Source organism: Dermacentor variabilis, chromosome 3, assembly GCF_050947875.1.
Source record: "Dermacentor variabilis isolate Ectoservices chromosome 3, ASM5094787v1, whole genome shotgun sequence".
NCBI lineage: Eukaryota > Metazoa > Arthropoda > Arachnida > Ixodida > Ixodidae > Dermacentor > Dermacentor variabilis.
Genome location: NC_134570.1, coordinates 140348894 through 140366411, shown reverse-complemented (window position 1 = coordinate 140366411; position 17518 = coordinate 140348894). Strand labels below are relative to the sequence as shown.

The window sequence follows — 17518 nt, the reverse complement described above, 5'->3', positions numbered from 1 at the left end:
CTCACTGAAAACACCACGCGCGAGCTCTCCCGGACATTTCTGTAAGTGCTTTCGAAACGAGAGAAGTTCTTTACTGTCTAAATAATAATCTTGGGCAAACTGAAAGCACAAAATCGTTTACAGACGCTATCTCTTTATAGAATACGTACAGTGAACGCCACTGCGCGCGGTCGCCGCGATGGAGTCTCCCGAACCGGCTTCTTGCGTGAAAGGTACGCAAACGCTGAGAGCAAACTATGTGAGATATGTTCTTATAGTGTTCGTATAACTAAATGGAGCGTAATAGAGTGAAGCCTCAGTGCAGCGATCGCACAGATTCGCAGCGACAGACTGCGCGTCTGCGTGCTTGTCCACGCACTGTTTCGCTTTCGCCGCGTGCGCGTTTTCGCACCGTTCCATGAGCTTTAGGGCGCAGAATATGAGCATTTGACAGTATACAAAACCATTGTTGCGTGGGCGCTATCAGAGCTGTTAAAAAATAATTTCATTGTAGAGACTTCGACGCCTACACCGGGGACTGATGTGCACTCGCGACGATTCAATCTTCTCTTTCTTTGTTCTAAATTCTTGGACGTTTCAATATTATTTCTCGAGTTGCATCGCACTGTATGCTTATCGGTGTTCTCAGCGTGCGATTTCCCGCTGCTTCTTTTTTGTAATGCACTGCATTAGTTTATAACACAAACATGACCATATGCCATGCTTGTTTTTCATGTGCTTCTTACCGCTCCCTTTCCACTCGAGTGAACTTGCCAGTATCTAAGCATCGACAAGTTCATAGACCAAACCGTCATGATATTAGTCGGGCAGTGGACTCCGGAGAGCGTCTCAGTGCGCGTTTTCCGAACATCGCAGACCCGGCGCCGTAGCAGAAATCTTCCTCGCGTCTGTGCTTGCTGCATACCCGAGTTGTAACCGATGACTGTTAGCCGGTTTTATGTTTCGCGAGCCAAGCTTCACGCAGCTTCTTGTCGTGTGGCTACGTGTGAATAAGGCTGACACCGGGCTCCGTTGCGTACGTCCGGCGCTGCGGCACCGAGCAGTAGCCTACCATGTTGCGCGCCTTTAAAGCAGCCACTACCTATAGTAGTAATTTCAAGCGTTGTAAAGGAGACACTCGATGCGGGAAAATCTCGCCAGAAAATGAGGACCGCAGCGTACGAGGGAATTTCAACTCTCGTTTTCAGCTCGCTTCGGCGCTCCCGAAGCAGCCGACGCGGCCGCTATGTCCACGTGATCCCTAATAGCACGTCACGCCGACGGTGGCGCCTGCTTTTCCAGCGGTGGAGCTCGAGGCCAATAAATAAATGTTGCGAAGCTAACGCGCAGCCCAACTGAACTACAAAGAAATATAGAAGTCTCGATGTGTTCGTCCAACGAAGCCGTGACAAGTCGCAGACAAATTCACCCAGCACCGATCGCTCGATTTGTTGTTCAACGAACAAGATTTTCCTCGAGTATAATAAAAGTTCACGGTACTGAACATGGCCGTTCGTGACCGCAGTCGCTGTGGAAATGTACTGCACTTGCGTGAACAGCCCGCTAGTATTCGCCCAACTACCTAACGCAGTACAAGCTGCTGCCCTTAAAGGAGTATTGACATGTTCGAGTACTCATTTTCTCGCATTAAAGTCCAAGCCCTGCAAACGCTACTAAATACACTACGAAGCGCCAGACTGCCCTAAATCGCTTGCTAAAATATTTGTCTCCGCGAACTATATTTGGTACCAGGGGAGTGTGTGCGTCACGACGTCACGGTACATTGGCTCGCCGCTCCTCGCTGCGGATGCCGCAGAGGAACGCAGCCAGAAACGCGCGCCAGCAATCTCGTCTTCCGTTTCTTCCTTCGTCTTTGTGAACATCATAAGCATACCCAGCCTTCTTATTGCTACACCATGTCAGCAAATTTTGCTAATATGTCATGGCGTCACGATAATAAGAGAGTGTCACCTCGTCCGCATACGCATTACTCTTTACGGAAATACTGTGTTGCGGTAAACATGGGCGGCAGATACAACGCTTCCGGCGACATCGTGTGACGCTTTGTCTAGCAACAAAGCGTGAAACAATTTCGCTTTACATGGGTGGTCCCGCCGAAGCAATTTTTGATTGCACCTGCCGACGATTTACACACACAAGCAGATAAGCAAAAAAAAAAAAATGGAATTGGTTACTGCAACGATGGATATGAGGCCTCTGTTCTTCTGGTTAAACTTTCAGCCACAAGATGAGGCCACCAACTCCGGCTGCTTCACGTTTATATTCAACGGTAACCCAACACATTCGGTGAATGGTAATTAGGTAAATACATATATTTATTATAACCAACTCTATTATAGAGGTCAAGCTTCCCATAGCGCTCATGCATTGAAATCGGTAACCGCCATGTTGCTACTCTGCACAGGCGCAGACGAGATGCGATTCAGACGCGAGGAGCCATAAACGCCAATCCCGAGCCTCCCTCGGTATCGTGGCGCTAATGTAGTTCGGGCGCCTCCAAACGCATCCTTTCATGCACCTTTCGTGCATTTTACAGCAAGATTTTATAAATAGCAACCGGATCTCTCTGAAGAATATACCGAATGAACTATGCACATTCTCCATGCGTATACGTGCTACGTGTAAATGCTCGTTTTTGCATCGTATTTTGGATATCTTTAGCACTACAAAAATGGGAGGTAGCTATATTGGCAGCGCCTCAGCGGTTGCCAGTTTCTTTTTTGCCCAGCCTTTCCTCTAGAGCCTATTGATCAACTTTAGTATCAAACTGATACATGAGCGTTTCCTAACCTCCATACTTGTTAAGTGTCACCCTTTTACGCGCGAGGAGAGCGTGGTAGGTTCTACAACTTCGAAGATGTGCGTCAGTGCTCCTTTAATCTTGAGCGCGCAGTCCATTCGAATCGCAATGCGAACGAATGCCCTGCAGTCCAGAGACAGTTCCGTGCCGGTGCACAATCGGCACCTCTTGCACGAGCCCTGCACTCGATCGTTCCGCACAAAGCGTGCACCGCGTTGCGAGAGCAGCGAAGTGCCGCGCCGCTGAACAGGAAGTGCAGGCGAACCGAATGAGCACTGCGTAATCATCGCAATTGATATAACAATTGATATAACTTGACACGGGAAGAAGCGCGACCTTTTCAAAGCAGGCATTACTCATCGTGTGTCTCCATCACTTTTGTGTCGACATGAACGACACTGACACTACTATTGCCTCCGTTGACGTGTCTTGTACGCGTCAACTTTTGACATTTGCGCATGTTGAGTCGCTGGCGCCCTGCATCGATCATTATCTACCTGTGCAATAACCTCGCAATTTGTATTCCCATATGCGCCCCTCGACACCTATTCTGGATGCCGCACGATAAGGCGAAGCTATATGAGCGGACTATTGTAGAATTACGTACTGCAGACGTGCACTGTCAGGCTGTTTACAGCCCGACAGCTTTAGAAGCGCGAACAGCCCGGCGAGTCTGCGTGGCGGGGTTCTTCCGCCCCCACTTCGCGGCCGCGAATACGCAAAAGCAGCATGGCACTATTTTACTTCCAATTCAATTACGCACCCGAGTTCGCCTTCTGGTTCGGCGCCCAATTCGTACGCGCCATTCGCAACAGCTCATTCACGCGAACACATTCGCGCAGTGGGCACGCATCGCCGCCGTCACGCGAAGAGGAGGTCGCAAGAGCTACCGCTACGCTTTCTGCTGCAGTTGTTGCTCGCTTGTTCCCTTAGTGCCTACTGGGCACCAAGGAAACAGTCGCAGCCACCCAGAGCAAGACGGCGGCGGTGCCGCAGGGAGGGCCAGACGAAAAGAGATCAGGCGCGCTTCGACGCAGCCAAAATGGAAGCGGTGACGGGCCACCAGGGCGGCCCCCTATCGAGAACACGAGGAGGAAGGGGGGGGGGGGGGACGAACGTGAGAACGTGCACTAAAAAAAAAAAAAAATCGTGAATCCGGGACGGCGACCGCCGACGATAGCGGGTCGACCGCGGTACCGGAAGCGACGTAACACAGCTCTCGCTTTTCGCGTCAACCTCCGCTTCTCTCATCGTCCTTTATTCTTTTTCTGCCGCGCGAACGGGTCCAGCGCTCCGGGGTCGAGGTGATCGAAGCAGCGAGGGAGAACGCAAAGAAGAAACTAAAGAACCGCGCGTGCCACGGGCACGGTTCGAGAGGAGACGCAGAGGAACGACCACGCGACGGCCCCGCGGAAAGCGCCAGCGCATAACTAACGTGCCCTGGACCGGTGGCACGTCGGCATCCAAAATCCCCGCAAGTGCGGCGGCGACTTCAAAGGGCCGCACCGAACAAGAAGGCGTTATGCACGCGGCGTTCGTTCCTGGGTCGAAGCGCGCGCTGATCCACGGGCGAAGATGCGCAGCGAGGGAAGCGGCGGCACACAAATGACAATCGCGCCGACGCATTACCGGGCCCATTGTACGGGGGCCACGGGCAGACAGAACCGCGGGAGCCGGACAATGGCTCCGGCGTGGCGTCCCACTGCGGCGACGTAGGGCGAAGACAAATGCCCGATGACGTAAAAATACACGCGCACGCAACGCGAAATCGCCTGCACCTGGAGAATCGGTACGCGAGACGGTTCGCGCTGCATATTGTGTGTGGTGACTTGCGTCAACAGAAACAGGAATCGCGCGCTATTTGGAACAGTGCCGCCTTTGCAGTTTATGCAGGTGCTCGAAGACGGCGTGCGTAGGTTAGGCGCGTTGATTTTTTTTTTCACTATATTAGGTAAGCATCGACTGCGCCTTTCCAAAATAGATGCAGGTGGTCTACGGATCAGCCTCTGCGGTATCATTTTCTACGTAGAATGCTAAGAAATGGTAGATGAAGCCTGCATCTAAGACGGCGTCGTTTATTATTGACATAGATTTGCGCCACCGCTTGTGCGTAGGCACACTCAAAAAAAGAAGGAGAACGGTGGATGGGATAAGAAGCGCTGACAACGAAACAAAGAAGGTGCTAAAGTTACTTCTTAGAGGGACCGTGAACAGGTTTGCCCATTGTAAACGGATAAGTGCAGTACATACAATGCGCGCTCCGAAAACAGCTCAAATTTTAAAGCGAATGCCGCGCGCCCTTACTCTCAAGGGAGCACAGCCGGGGAGAGTCGTCAGACGCTGAAGTGCGCCTACATAATTTGCACGCTGAAACGTCCCTCGCCGTGACGTATGATGTGTCGAGTGGGAAGCAGCCGCAACGGGCTCGCCTAATAGTGCACTATTTCACCGCAATAGTGCACTATTAGGCTGGTGCAAGCATTTGCGATTAGCCGCATCACCTACGGCCTCCCGTTCCAAAAACTTAACCAAACTGAAATGAAGAAGGTGGACGCCCTTATGTGAGCCGTATACAAATCCGCTCTGGGACTCGCGAACACAGTCAGCACGGAGCGCCTGAACCGGTTGGGTACTTACAACAAATATGAAGAACATGCCGCTGCAGTTCTGACATCGCGGAGAGAAAGGCTGAGCTCTACGCCTCAGGCGCGCTCGATCTCTGTTCTGCGGAGACGAAACCGACTTATCTCGAGATTTGAGGGAGCACGTCGATGTCTCACCCATAACAAGAAATATGAGTATCAGGCACCACGCAGGCCGCAGACACAACAGGACGAGGACTCTGCAAAAGCGATTCGGCAAGGATCCGGCCGCCTACTACAGGGACGCGAGTGCAACCACTCGCACGGACTTCTACGCGATCGTCGCAACCAACAGAGTCACCATGATAACCGCTACGGTTAGGACTACCCCGACAGCAGAGGCAGCGGCAATAGCGCTGGCGATACGAGACGCCGACTTCGAGGGTCAGTCGGCTCGTGTGCTTACAGACTCGCAGGCAGCGTGTCCACTCTTCATGCGGGGAATGCTACCACGCAGCGCCCAAAGAATACTGGGCTCACGACTGGACCTGAACCACGGCATTACATGGTGCCCCGCGCACAACGGACTCGACGGGAACGAAAGGGCAGACCGCATAGCTCGAGGAAGCAACGACGGAGCGGCGGCCAGAACCCTAGAGGGACCTCCGGCCGCAGTGCGCGACATATTAGAGAATCAGGGGAGGGAGAGAGGGACCTAGGGCTCTCATCACTCCAAACTAAATAGAAGACAAGCCCATGACTGGCGTCGCATACAAACCAATTCATACCCACGCCTAAACCTCTTGCACAAGAAGCACCCGACATATGACACGGACACCTGCCCGTGGTGCGGCGCAAACCCCACGCTGGCCCACATAACGTGGGAATGTACGGCTCGGCCAAGCAAGGTCAATTCACCTTTTCTAAGGGTCACGGACTTCGTACGGCAGTGGGAGGCGCTGCTCGCAAGCGAAGACCGGGGGAGCCGATTGGCCCTCCTGGACCAAGCTCAGCGAGCCGCAAGAACCAGCGGAGCCCTGGACTGAGGGCCCCACTCAGACCTGCCAATCTCCAATTAACTGCTCAATAAAGTTTTTTTTCTCATCCTACCATTTGGTCTGACTGTTCCCATATCATGCATTCACGATCACAGAAAACGAAACTATCTGCCATTTTTCTACCGGGTTCCAGCGCCCGATCGCGCTCTTACATTTGCGTGCGTCTGCCGAAGTGCTCGTGTGGCACTGACTTATACCGCTAGTCAGGTGTTCTCGTGCACAGCGCGCTAAATCGCGCGCTGATCGAAACGAGGCAAACGCAACAGCTCGCGCGCGAGACCGTCACCAGAAGTGCGCCGCGCAGCAAAAACTCGAGCAAAGAAAAAAAAAGAAAGCAAAAGGTGGAGTGTCAAGCGATCCTCCGGCTCCGGTACGGGAAAATGCAGGGAACAAACTTCGTTTGCGGAGGCTAGATGGGGGCAAGTGGTGAGAGTGTCCATGTTGGCGGCGAACCTCGCCTCCTGAAGTAACAGCTTCACGCCACTTGAAATATTTCTCTCTGCTATTATTGAACCAATTTAAAAATGTATTGCGGTAGAACGCTCCTTCGAGAGCAAGTAACAACTTCCAGCGTATCACTAAAACGTGCTATGTGGCATGTTGAGAGGAGACAGGACAAGTCACTGCCGGCAACTGTCCACTAAGTGTAGACACTACAACTGCAGTGGGAGTCGCATAGTTCACAGTTCACGACATGATCACAACTAGCGGCACGCACCGCTGAAAATCAATCAGCCCAATGACACGTCATCGCCGTATTGACCGCTGCCGAGGCCAACGCGCGCAACCCGGCCGCTCAAAACAAGCATCGGCGACTGTCTGTACCAGAAGAAAGCGAGAAACGACTCGTGCGACTACAGCTTTCTAGGGCGTCGCCAGAACCGCCGCGTCGACTAAATGGGGCCCATTCTACTCACTGATCGCTGGCCTCGTTTCACTGCCTATCGCCAGCGGCGCCCTGTCGCCCTCGCATCGCGGGTTAACGAGCTGCCCTTTGCTCTCACGATTCGCCAGAGGTACGCTCAGTTGGAAGATAGCGACACCAGTACGTCGCGATTAAGTGGCTCATTTAACGCGTCAACTATGACCCCGGCTCGGGTACGTATAATGGCCTCTGGCCCTCCAACGGTATACGTACTGTGCTGAAGTGAAAACATGGACGATTATCGCCTAGGTGCAATACAAATGCCAACGGACGTATTTTTTATCTAAATATATACGGCCAATTAATTAAATCATCCACTTCGTTCCGATAAAGGCGATGAAATATTTAGCCAGGTCATCACTGGTTCACATGCTCCCGTTACACTGGGCCCTACTGTACACGGCGGTACGAGACGTGAGCTAGTGAAACGCCCTCCCCTCCCCCCTCTTGTTTGTCCCAGGTTTCTTGGCAAGCTTTCCGCGAAATGCTACCAACGCACAACGAGCGTTCTCTTTGGCGCGAGAGAAACGCTGCGCAATATCGAGCGGTAACAAAAACAACGGCCGTGTCTTGTAAGGCACAAGCACCGGTGCCCTAAGGGAAAAGCAGAACTGGAGAGCTCGGCAAACAGCGCGACACTAGGAACCAGCGGGCTCGCGACAGGCAGTTGTTTAGCCCGAAGAAAAACGAGAATAAAACAAGTTTGTCGGCCAGCGCCGCGCGCTTCTTCGCTTCTCGGAACCAACCTGCAGCGTATTCCGTCCAACCGTCGCTCTCATACAAGCGTCAAGCGCGTAACAGCGGAAGGCGCGGCGTGCAAGAGTTGTAGTGTGTGCGTGTGTGTGGAGAGAGAGAGAGAGAGAGAGAGAGAGAGAGCTGCGAAGGTCGGCCTCGCCACGCTCCAAATACGAACAACGCCGAGCCGCTGTCTTTCCCTCCAAGCGAACGCAAGAAAAAAAAGTACATATTCTAGATTCGACATATGCCGATGGTGCGACACGCGGCATTCACCGCACAATTAACAACCAGAAGCCAGCCAACCAGCCAGCTGACGTCAATGGATCTACTACATGGGCGCTCTGTCGTTCTGAAGTTCCCCAATGGGCTTCCAAGTCTACAAAGCCCGCACACCGCGGGGGATAAAGTAGGCTTTGTGGCCTCATGCGTCCATCTCTGGGGAGGTGTATCGGTGCGCCCTTCGCATAACATTTCTCTCTCTCTCTCTCTCTCTCTCTACGCAAAGCGGTGTCCAACATGTTTCTTCTCTAAGGACAGGCAAGTGGGTGCTACAAAAAGGACGCATTCGACGGTTCATACTGTGCCCTGGGGCGAGTCGTGAATCGCTAGCTCATACACTTCGAATCAGCACACAGGGGTGCAAGAAAAAAAAAAGAAAGAAAAATCAGCTAACGCACCACCGCGGGCGACGAGTGAATCGCTTTATTAGGGAGGAGAGAGCTGGCAGGGTGTCCCAATATCGCTCCGCTACTGCGCAAGCGCTTTCGCTTCACGCGCAAGTCGCACGGGCTGCCGTCGCTAACAGCCACTTTCGAGAGAGAAGAACACAGCTCACTGCGGGGCAAGAGTGGCTCCGGTAGCAAGTGGTATACGCACACGCGCGCGCGCCGTCGGAAACGGGTTCACCGCCTCCGCCGGTTTAGGGGAGGCCAGCGCGAGAAACGCGGCGGCACGCATTACATGCGGCTCGAGCTGGGACCGGAGCAGCGGTGCTTATCAGAGCGGAGAGGCAGCGCCGAGTCGCTGCAACAGCTTTCTCGGTGTCGCGCTCCTCTTCCTCGGCTCGCCCGCTAAGCGACGCACGCCGCAACCCGCGAGTGCCACACATCGCGAAAGACAACAAGGTCATTTCGCGTGGTGATAAAGGACCTTCTCGAAGAAACAAGCGCTCTGTTGGAGTTGAAAACGGCCGCCGAATGGACCAATGTCGCAGAACGGCGGATTCACGATGACGCCTAAAGCGTCGCGAATAAGGACGCTTCAGTAAAGGCGCCGTCGCCACGCGCTACGACAACTCCAGTTCACCTAAACGTAAAGCGAAGCATTTTTGGTACGATTAATTCGTGAAACATGCGTGTGTGCATACGAAGTGTGGTTTTCGAGGTATGTATATTAGTATTAAAGAGCAGAATGTTATACAAAGAAAATTTCTTTTTCTGCAGTGAATTATTGAGAAGTTGGATATTACGTATTTACGTTTGTCGCATGTTTAAATGTCGCATATGTTTAAACAAACATATTTATGTTTGTTTAAATTTTCAGCGATGTTCATAGTGTCGCCGTGTTGCACTCGTGGTGTTTCTGACGCGTCGGTTTCTTCTAGCGCAACTGCGGATCGAAACGCGCCGGCTTGCCCGAGAGAAATGGCGTTCATGGCGCTTGTCGAAGCATGCATCCGCGGAGTAATGGCTTCAATATCGGGCCTCTGTGCTGGAGATCCCGCGCTCGAATCCTGCCGTCGAACAATATTATCAATGTTTATTTACTTTGTCGAAAACGATGACTTTGCAACGTCACAACGCCATTTGAAGCGAAAAGGACGAAGTTTTAGGCAAACCCATGTACTAACCACCGCTGCCATGGTGGCCGAGTCGCCCTGTTTGCAGCTCCCGTAGGCACTAGCGCCACAGTTCACTATAGTAATTATTGTTTGAAACGATGCTTGAAACTCGTATACTACTTCGCAGCATCGTTCCTAGACGTCGCCATCGCGTTAAACGCGCTCGGCCATGGAGGCAACGTGTGTACAAAAAGGTGCCTGGAGCTCGGCACGAAAGCTTCGCCTTAATACGGTTAACATAATCATGCACGACGCCACGACGGTCTTCTCTGAAAACAAGGGTCGGCGCGTCATTCAGCGTGAGTGGGCGCACTATCTGCATTTAGGACAAGCGTCCCGCCGCTACGAACGCAAGACGCGCACAGGCGGCACCGCGACAGCGAGCTCACGCATCGAGGACAGCGCCATCAATGCCGCCGCAGCTGTCGAATTCTGATGAGAGAGACAGCCGCGTTGAGTTATCAGCCTGTCGCCACGTGCATCAGTTGCCGTCCGTGCGACTCGGCCCTCCTCTCGGAGGCGATAAGAAGCAAGATTTGTGCCCCTCGGGGGCACAAATTGACGATGAGCGGTATCAGAGGCGCAAGGCTTATCCGCGGCGCCGGTCAGCAGGAGACGCGTTCGCGCGCAGCCGGGTGAAATGAGAAATCGCCTGCCAGAAGGGTACCGCTCACGCAAGCAAGGGACGGTCGCGCACAGCGTAATGGCCGCCCAGCGGCCCCAATTACCTGTACACGATGCGACGCGGGGATCGGTCTAAGAAGCCGAACCACATTAGCGAGCTCCCGAGTGTGCACGCAACAGGGAGACGACGCAGGCGTAGAAAGGGCGGAGCAACGCCTCGTACAGAACTGGGAGCACCGCGGGCACGTACGCACGGCGGGGCGAAGAGAGTCAGTCGCACGTGCGACAGACACACGAGTGTCTCGAGGCGGCGACCAAACAGTGTCAAGGAAGCCAGGCACCGCTGCGGGGAGGCACGGGAGGAACCGAGGCACAGCAAGGAAGGAGAGAATGAAGTAGTTAGCCGCACGCGAGGGGCGCGCCGCCCGAAACAATGTGGGCGCGCACGGTGAGGGGCACGAGGGGAGGTCGAACACCGACGCCCCGATCCATCAAGGCAACGGTGGCCCAGTTTACGCTGGCCCCCAATCCGCACCTCGGGGCCGCTCCCGCTGCCAAATAAGCGGCGACAGGGCACGTGCAGGCGCGCGCGCCCTTTTTCTAAACGAGAAAGAAAGCGCGTGACCCCTTCCTGATCTGTGCCGCGACAACGCGATGGCAAGCAGCGGCGCGCGAGCTACAAGGGCGAGATCGATGGTCACCGCAGGCAGGCCAAGGCGCGGAGGCTCACGCGACGCGCGCAGACATCCCGAGACGCATGCTCTGCCTAGCTGCGAGCCCCAACGCTACCTGGGGAGTGGCCTAGGACCAGGCGCTTGCGCACACGGTCACCAGACAGCGCGTCCGCTAATGATATGACGAGTCGCCGAACGGGAACGCGATCCCAGAAATGGCCACGCGCTCCTCCCGGCGCGTACTCTTCGTGGGCCACAATACAGCTTGCTCGACGAGCAGGGAGCGACGCCGCAAGCTTGTGTTCCAGAATGCGAGTCACAGACGGCGAGCCACGACGCTTTCCGCGGGATAAAGACGACGCGTTCAGCCGTCGCGAGATGACGACGACACACTTCCGAGATCCCGTCGCACTCGTGGCTGACCGACCGTGCACATCACCGCCGGAGACGCATCCGCGGACAGGCGTCGTCAGCAGCTACACGGGACGGTGGCCTCCACCGGTTCCGGAAGGGAGGCCCACATCCCGAGTCGTTGCGCGCGCGACCTCGGCGCCGACAGGTGTGCGAGCCCTTCGCAAAGTCACGCGTGGCCCCAAATCTGGAAGGAAGGGGGCGGCGGGAACACGAAGCGCGCTCCCATCCAGCGACTGACACACGGTGTCCACCGTTCACACAGCAGGGCAGTGCCGGGCCTCGCCGCTGCACGTGCTCACATTCGCATTCTCGAACCATCCTCTATTCCGTTATGGACACAGAAGCTGTGTCCCGACCAGAAGACCGAGGGCTGAGCCGCCATGGAGGAAGGAAATAGGAGGGAGCATTACGTCACGCTTGGCAAGCGAGCGCACCGTGAAGCCCATACATTTGCTCAGTGGTGGCCCACCTCTTGCGTCGAGATCACGGAGCAAGGATCGAGATTTTTTGAGACGTTTGGTTGCCAGTAGCTATCTATGCCAGTAGTTTTCATTTGGTGCGCCCTTGCTGAGCTGCCCTGCCGTGGCTCTGCCGGATCGGCCGTGGTGGGCCGACAGGTTTGGCTTCAATCGCGTTGCGGTATTCTCCCTTCTATTATTTCCTTTCTCCACGTACGCCGCTCCGCCGCGACTGACGTGGTCGCTGCGCTCAGACCGCGCAACTCAACAGTTTCCCAGTTATAAATCGGAGAAGCCGTAAATTACTTTTCTTTGTTCGAAACCCAACACAACGCCGTTATCGGTACGGGTGTTAAATGAAGCAAATTCGATAGCAAATAACCGTTAAGCAGTTAGATTCACGAGTTCATTTGTAAAGAGCGCTTCACTAGCAACTGGTAAACGCGTGCATTGCACAGAAGCGTCATTGAAGACAAGTGTCTGCGTCTTGTAGTCGGCGAAACGCAGCAACAGTTTCCGAGTCGACGCCCGTTATCGCACGTACGCTAGGCGAATCCGTGTGCAGCAACTACTGCAGTTCAAACATCACGCTGATTAGCAGCAGTGCGCGGAATCGGCCTTATGTCTCCTCCCCGTCCCCAACCCCTGTTTTACATTACCGTAATATGGCTGAGTGGTCAACTCAAAATTGCGGGACAGTCACTACCCCATTTGGCATCTAAGCGCTGCTACAATATATTAAACATCGGATACTGAAAATGGTTCACCCGTGGTGAGCGCAAATAACGTGATTTTCCGGCGCACATATTCCATACCGCCGCTTATGCTCTAAATATTACGTGACTAAGCACTGGACTAAATAGGTAAATCATATATAAGCATCGCAAAACAATGACGAAACAGTGTTACGTTCGGCGAACGGGGTAAGTGACCTTCTAGCCTCTCCTGCCCTACTGCGAAGAAACGCTTCGTGAAGCTAACAACGCGCCCCCCTCGGGCAGACCAGCGGCGACGCCGAGGCGAGACACGTTAGACGAATATTGTTGATGGATGGTAGGTACACTAACGCCGTCCCCGTTCTATGCCGTTTTTTCACGGCAACTGCTGTTTGACAGAGGTTCCAGCTAACTCCTGGGTCATCCCAGGAACCAAGACGCGCCAGCTTGAGCCAAGAGTGACAATCCCTGTCTACCATGAGAAGCCAACAAACACTGACACCAAGGACAACAGAGGGGAAATTACTTGTGCTTAGTAAATGAAATAATGAAACGATAAATTATTGGAAATTAAAGTGGATGAAAAAACTTGCCGCAAGTGGGAACCGAACCCACAACGTTCTCGTGACGCCTGCGGCATAAAGGACGTTCCACGTCCGCCGCCAAGGTCTGTGAGTGGTGGCGCTGGCTAACACTCCCAGGGTTCTACTAGGACACATAAATACCCAAGAAAGTGGATGGGGAAACAGCGCCGCGGTAGCTCAATTGGTAGAGCATCGCACGCGAAATGCGAAGGTTGTGGGTTCGGTTCCCACCTGCGGCAAGTTGTTTTTTTCATCCACTTTAATTTGCAATAATTTATCGTTTCATTATTTCATTTATTAAGCACAAGTAATTTCTTCTATGTTGTCCTTGGTGTCAGTGTTTGTTGGCTTCTCATGACATGACTAATAAAAATCGGGCCCCTCGGTTAACCCCCTTTCTTCTCGTTTAATCCGTCTACGAAGCTCCCCTCCTTTCTGTGTGTTCAGTGAACAAAGGCTCGGGAGTGATTGTGCGCACCCTCGTCCTTAACGCGGATCCTTCGGCGACTTTGGACGATCCAATTGGACGAAAGTGGGGCGGCAGATTTCCCTGGAGGACACAGGGGGCTTAAAGGGACACTAAAGGTTACTATTAAGTCAACGTGGACTGTTGAAATACCATCCCAGAAACCTCGAAACGCTTGTTTCGTGCCAAGGAGAGACTTATTTTAAGAGAAAATGCGTTCTGAAGCGTCCGCGTACCTCTAGCGCAGTTCAAATCGCCCGCCCTCCGATCGAGGAGTACTGACATCATGGTCTCATAGTGACGTTGCGCCATCGGTGAGTAGAACGGCGTCCGCAGACGGCGCTACGGCTTTTCTGCGCAAAACGCGAACGCGCGGCCAGAAACAGAGCCAAGACAGAGCCGACAGCAGAGCGAAAGCGGGAGTATGGTGGCTAGCGGAAGGAGAAACGAATTACGTCCCACGTTACGTCCCACGGCACACGGAGAGTCCGTTTTCGTTAAACTATAGGCTGCAGCGAGCTCGCAGCGTGGTCGGCGTGGTCTGTGAGAAGCGACGAGCCTTTTCGCACTCGCAACAGGGCATAAAAATGTGCGAATCGACGCAAAACTCGGCCTAGAAACGTGCTTCGCCACAGCCAGGGCTCAATACGACCCAAGCTGGCACGACCCAGATGTCGTTTCCCGCACCGCCACCAGGCGCCGCTACTATACCTCACACTCCAGCGCAAGACGCCCATAAGCTGGTACTTCATTCTATGACGCTAACTTCGACGCTCGTCGCAATGGACCCTGACACCGACAGATTGGCTCGCGATGGTGGGCTCAACTTCAGCGATTTGAGCACCGACGAGCGCGACCTGCTTCTGAGGGCTCGCACTGCCGGCGTCGTTGCGTACTACGACGGCGGCCTCGACACCGGCTCTCCGGAGCGGGAAAGCAACGAGGGCTTCCCACGACATCACATGGACGTGGCATTCTCGCTGCTTGTTCCAAATGAAAGTTTCGCGAGCAGAACCCTCACAGCACGACGCGATAACGAAACTACTGAAACTCCAAAGCGTGCGCGGCGCAGAGTCGAGCGAAAACGAAACCTTTCGAACACCCATATTACTGAAGGGTAACGTCAAAATGTTATTTTTTCCTAGAATCGAATAGACGTAGACAAGTAGCATTTTTTCCGGCTTATAATCGAATGAAATGATATTTTTAATACGAGTAGTTGAGTATTAGTAACACAAATTATGAGGAGACCTTTCGTCATCGGGCTAGTACCGGAATGTCGCTGGGGGGTCTCAAATCGTGTCATGCATTTACCTCAATTTCTCGGTTACTAAAGCTCTGTTCGCGATTATATTGACGCCTTAGACGTTCTAGAACATTGCTCTACCACTTTAACTTGAGTTTCTGGTAACCTTTAGTGTCCCTTTAAGCAGACTTTTTCGGCTCTTCAGGGGATGCTTCAATTCAGTTATGCTAGACTTGATGCGTAACGTGCTCTACTCCTCATGTAGATGTTGTAAATAAGTCCAGTACTCCTCGTTCTCGATGAGAGCGTGTTCCTCCCTTCGACAACTTTCTCAGCGTGAATAAGTCAGACGACGGCATGGGCCAGCTACCCCTTTTTACACGCCCGAACACAACTCTTACAATAGACGATCTTCAAAACCTAAAAGATAATAAATGTGATTTCTCAACCAAGCTACACTATGTGCAGTTGCTTATTTTTCACGAGATTCCTACGGTGGTTGACCAATTAGAGCATAGATTGCCGTCCAATAATATATATGCATGAATCTTGGAGCAAGGTCTGCAAACGCTCGGCCATATATCGCAGAAATAATGGAAACAAAAATGGAATGTTAGAAAGTTTGGGGCCCTTGCAACATTTGGCAGTAAGTGGGGCCAAAATAAACAAGGCACGTGACTGGGCTAGTGTAGAGCGACAACTGAATGCAGAAAATTTTGGAAACGGTTGCAGCATCCAACCGAGAACCAACGCAAACAGAGCGAGAAAATCCATATCGATTTTCCTTTTTTTAAGATTCGCTATTTCGCGCTGTCCCTCGTACGGCGCGGCCGTTATCGCCCAAGGCGAACACTCGCCAGAAGGAATAAAACTGGAATAGAATCCAAACAAACGAAATGTCACAAAAACACGACATCCTAACAACACTGCCGAGACATTTCTTGTCCAATTTACTGCTCACTTCTACGCTTTCAACATTCACTCCTCATTTTAGCTGATGAAACAGCGTGTGCCTGAAGGTCGGACGCGTTCGCACGTTCTCCCTAGCGCCAACATCGCAGCCTTCAACGAGGCAGCAGATAAACGCGTTGGCCGGTGTTCAACGCGCCCAGGCACTTCTGCGGAAACAAGCCGAGCGGCCTTCACGTCGTAACTGAGACCGCCACTGGGGCAACCGAGCGTCGTCGTTTGCGAGAGGATGAACAATGCGAGTCGCTATTACGGACGCAATGCTGGCGAAACCGCCACAGGTTGCCGACTTGAAGACTTCCGTATGGGCTTCGATACTGTTACCCTTCGGGTACGACGAGCGCCTGGAAGCAACAGTAGCCGGGAAGCGGTCCCATGAGCGAGGGATATTTCACGTCTTAGAACAAGCGGCGCGAACTTTGAGGGAAAGGAAGGCTCCGGGTTCACCTGAGCTATGTTAAGTTCTATAACATCCCACCCAGTCATCACGACTGACGTGATCCGGATGTCACACGAGGCGTCTTTAACCTTTATCCGGCGATTCGCAGTGTTTAAACAAGATTATATATGTTAGAGCCAGATTGCGTCCATAAACGTCTCTTCCCACTCATTTATCTCTACAACTGCCACTATTGCTGCTAGATATTCCGGTTTGTCTATTTAACACTAATTCATGTTTAAATAACCCCGAGCCATGCCGCGGGGCCGTAGTGGGGACGTTTAGCTTCATTTTTGTCGTTAATTTGAATGACTAAACGACTATTTCCCATAAAACGAATTCTACGGTGGGGTTCTGGGTAAAAAGTTGCGCACAGGCAAACGGAGTTTCGACAAAAGAACGAACGAACGATGTCGCAACTCGTATGAACCTGCGCGCTGAGGTGGTCAATTAGGCGTGCAGTCGCTTACGGCACAGGCGCTGCATTATAGACCTCAGACTCTGTCCAGGCGGCGCTGCGGGATGGATGGATGGATGGATGTTATGAGCGTCCCCTTTGGAACGGGGCGGTGGCTTGCGCCACCAAGCTCTTGCTACTATGCTGCCTAATATCCTACCTAGATTAACCAATGAACAAAAAAAAAAAAACACTATGAACTACCACGTCCAAATTTTCTGGTACCCTATTGCGAACTGTGCTTTTGTACGTCTCCGTCTTTTGTCGTTTCCCTACTTTTCTTCCACCAATCCTCCAATCGCCTCTTACTGATGTCTATTGCGGGCCTGTTTGCTTTACCACTGCTCCCGCTGAACCCAAGGGCTTCAAGGAGGCCAGTGGTGCCTAAATCGACCGCTGGATAGACGTCTTCACATTCTAATAAAATATGCTCCGTCGTTTCCCTAGCTTTACCGCAGCAAGCACATGCTTCTTCTTCCTTCTTATATCTCGCTTTATAGGTGCGTGTTCTAAGGCATCCCGATCTCG

The 17518-nt window shown here is 52.9% G+C and overlaps 1 protein-coding gene and 1 non-coding gene across 7 annotated transcripts in view; one reads left to right on the top strand and one right to left on the bottom strand.

The window, feature by feature from the left end:
• LOC142576330 (A-kinase anchor protein 1, mitochondrial-like) overlaps positions 1-17518 on the bottom strand; it is a 117147-nt gene that overhangs the window by 52151 nt on the left and 47478 nt on the right. The window lies entirely within an intron of this gene.
• Positions 13580-13652, top strand: TRNAS-CGA (transfer RNA serine (anticodon CGA)). Its single transcript has one exon. It is a non-coding gene; the product is annotated as a tRNA-Ser (tRNA).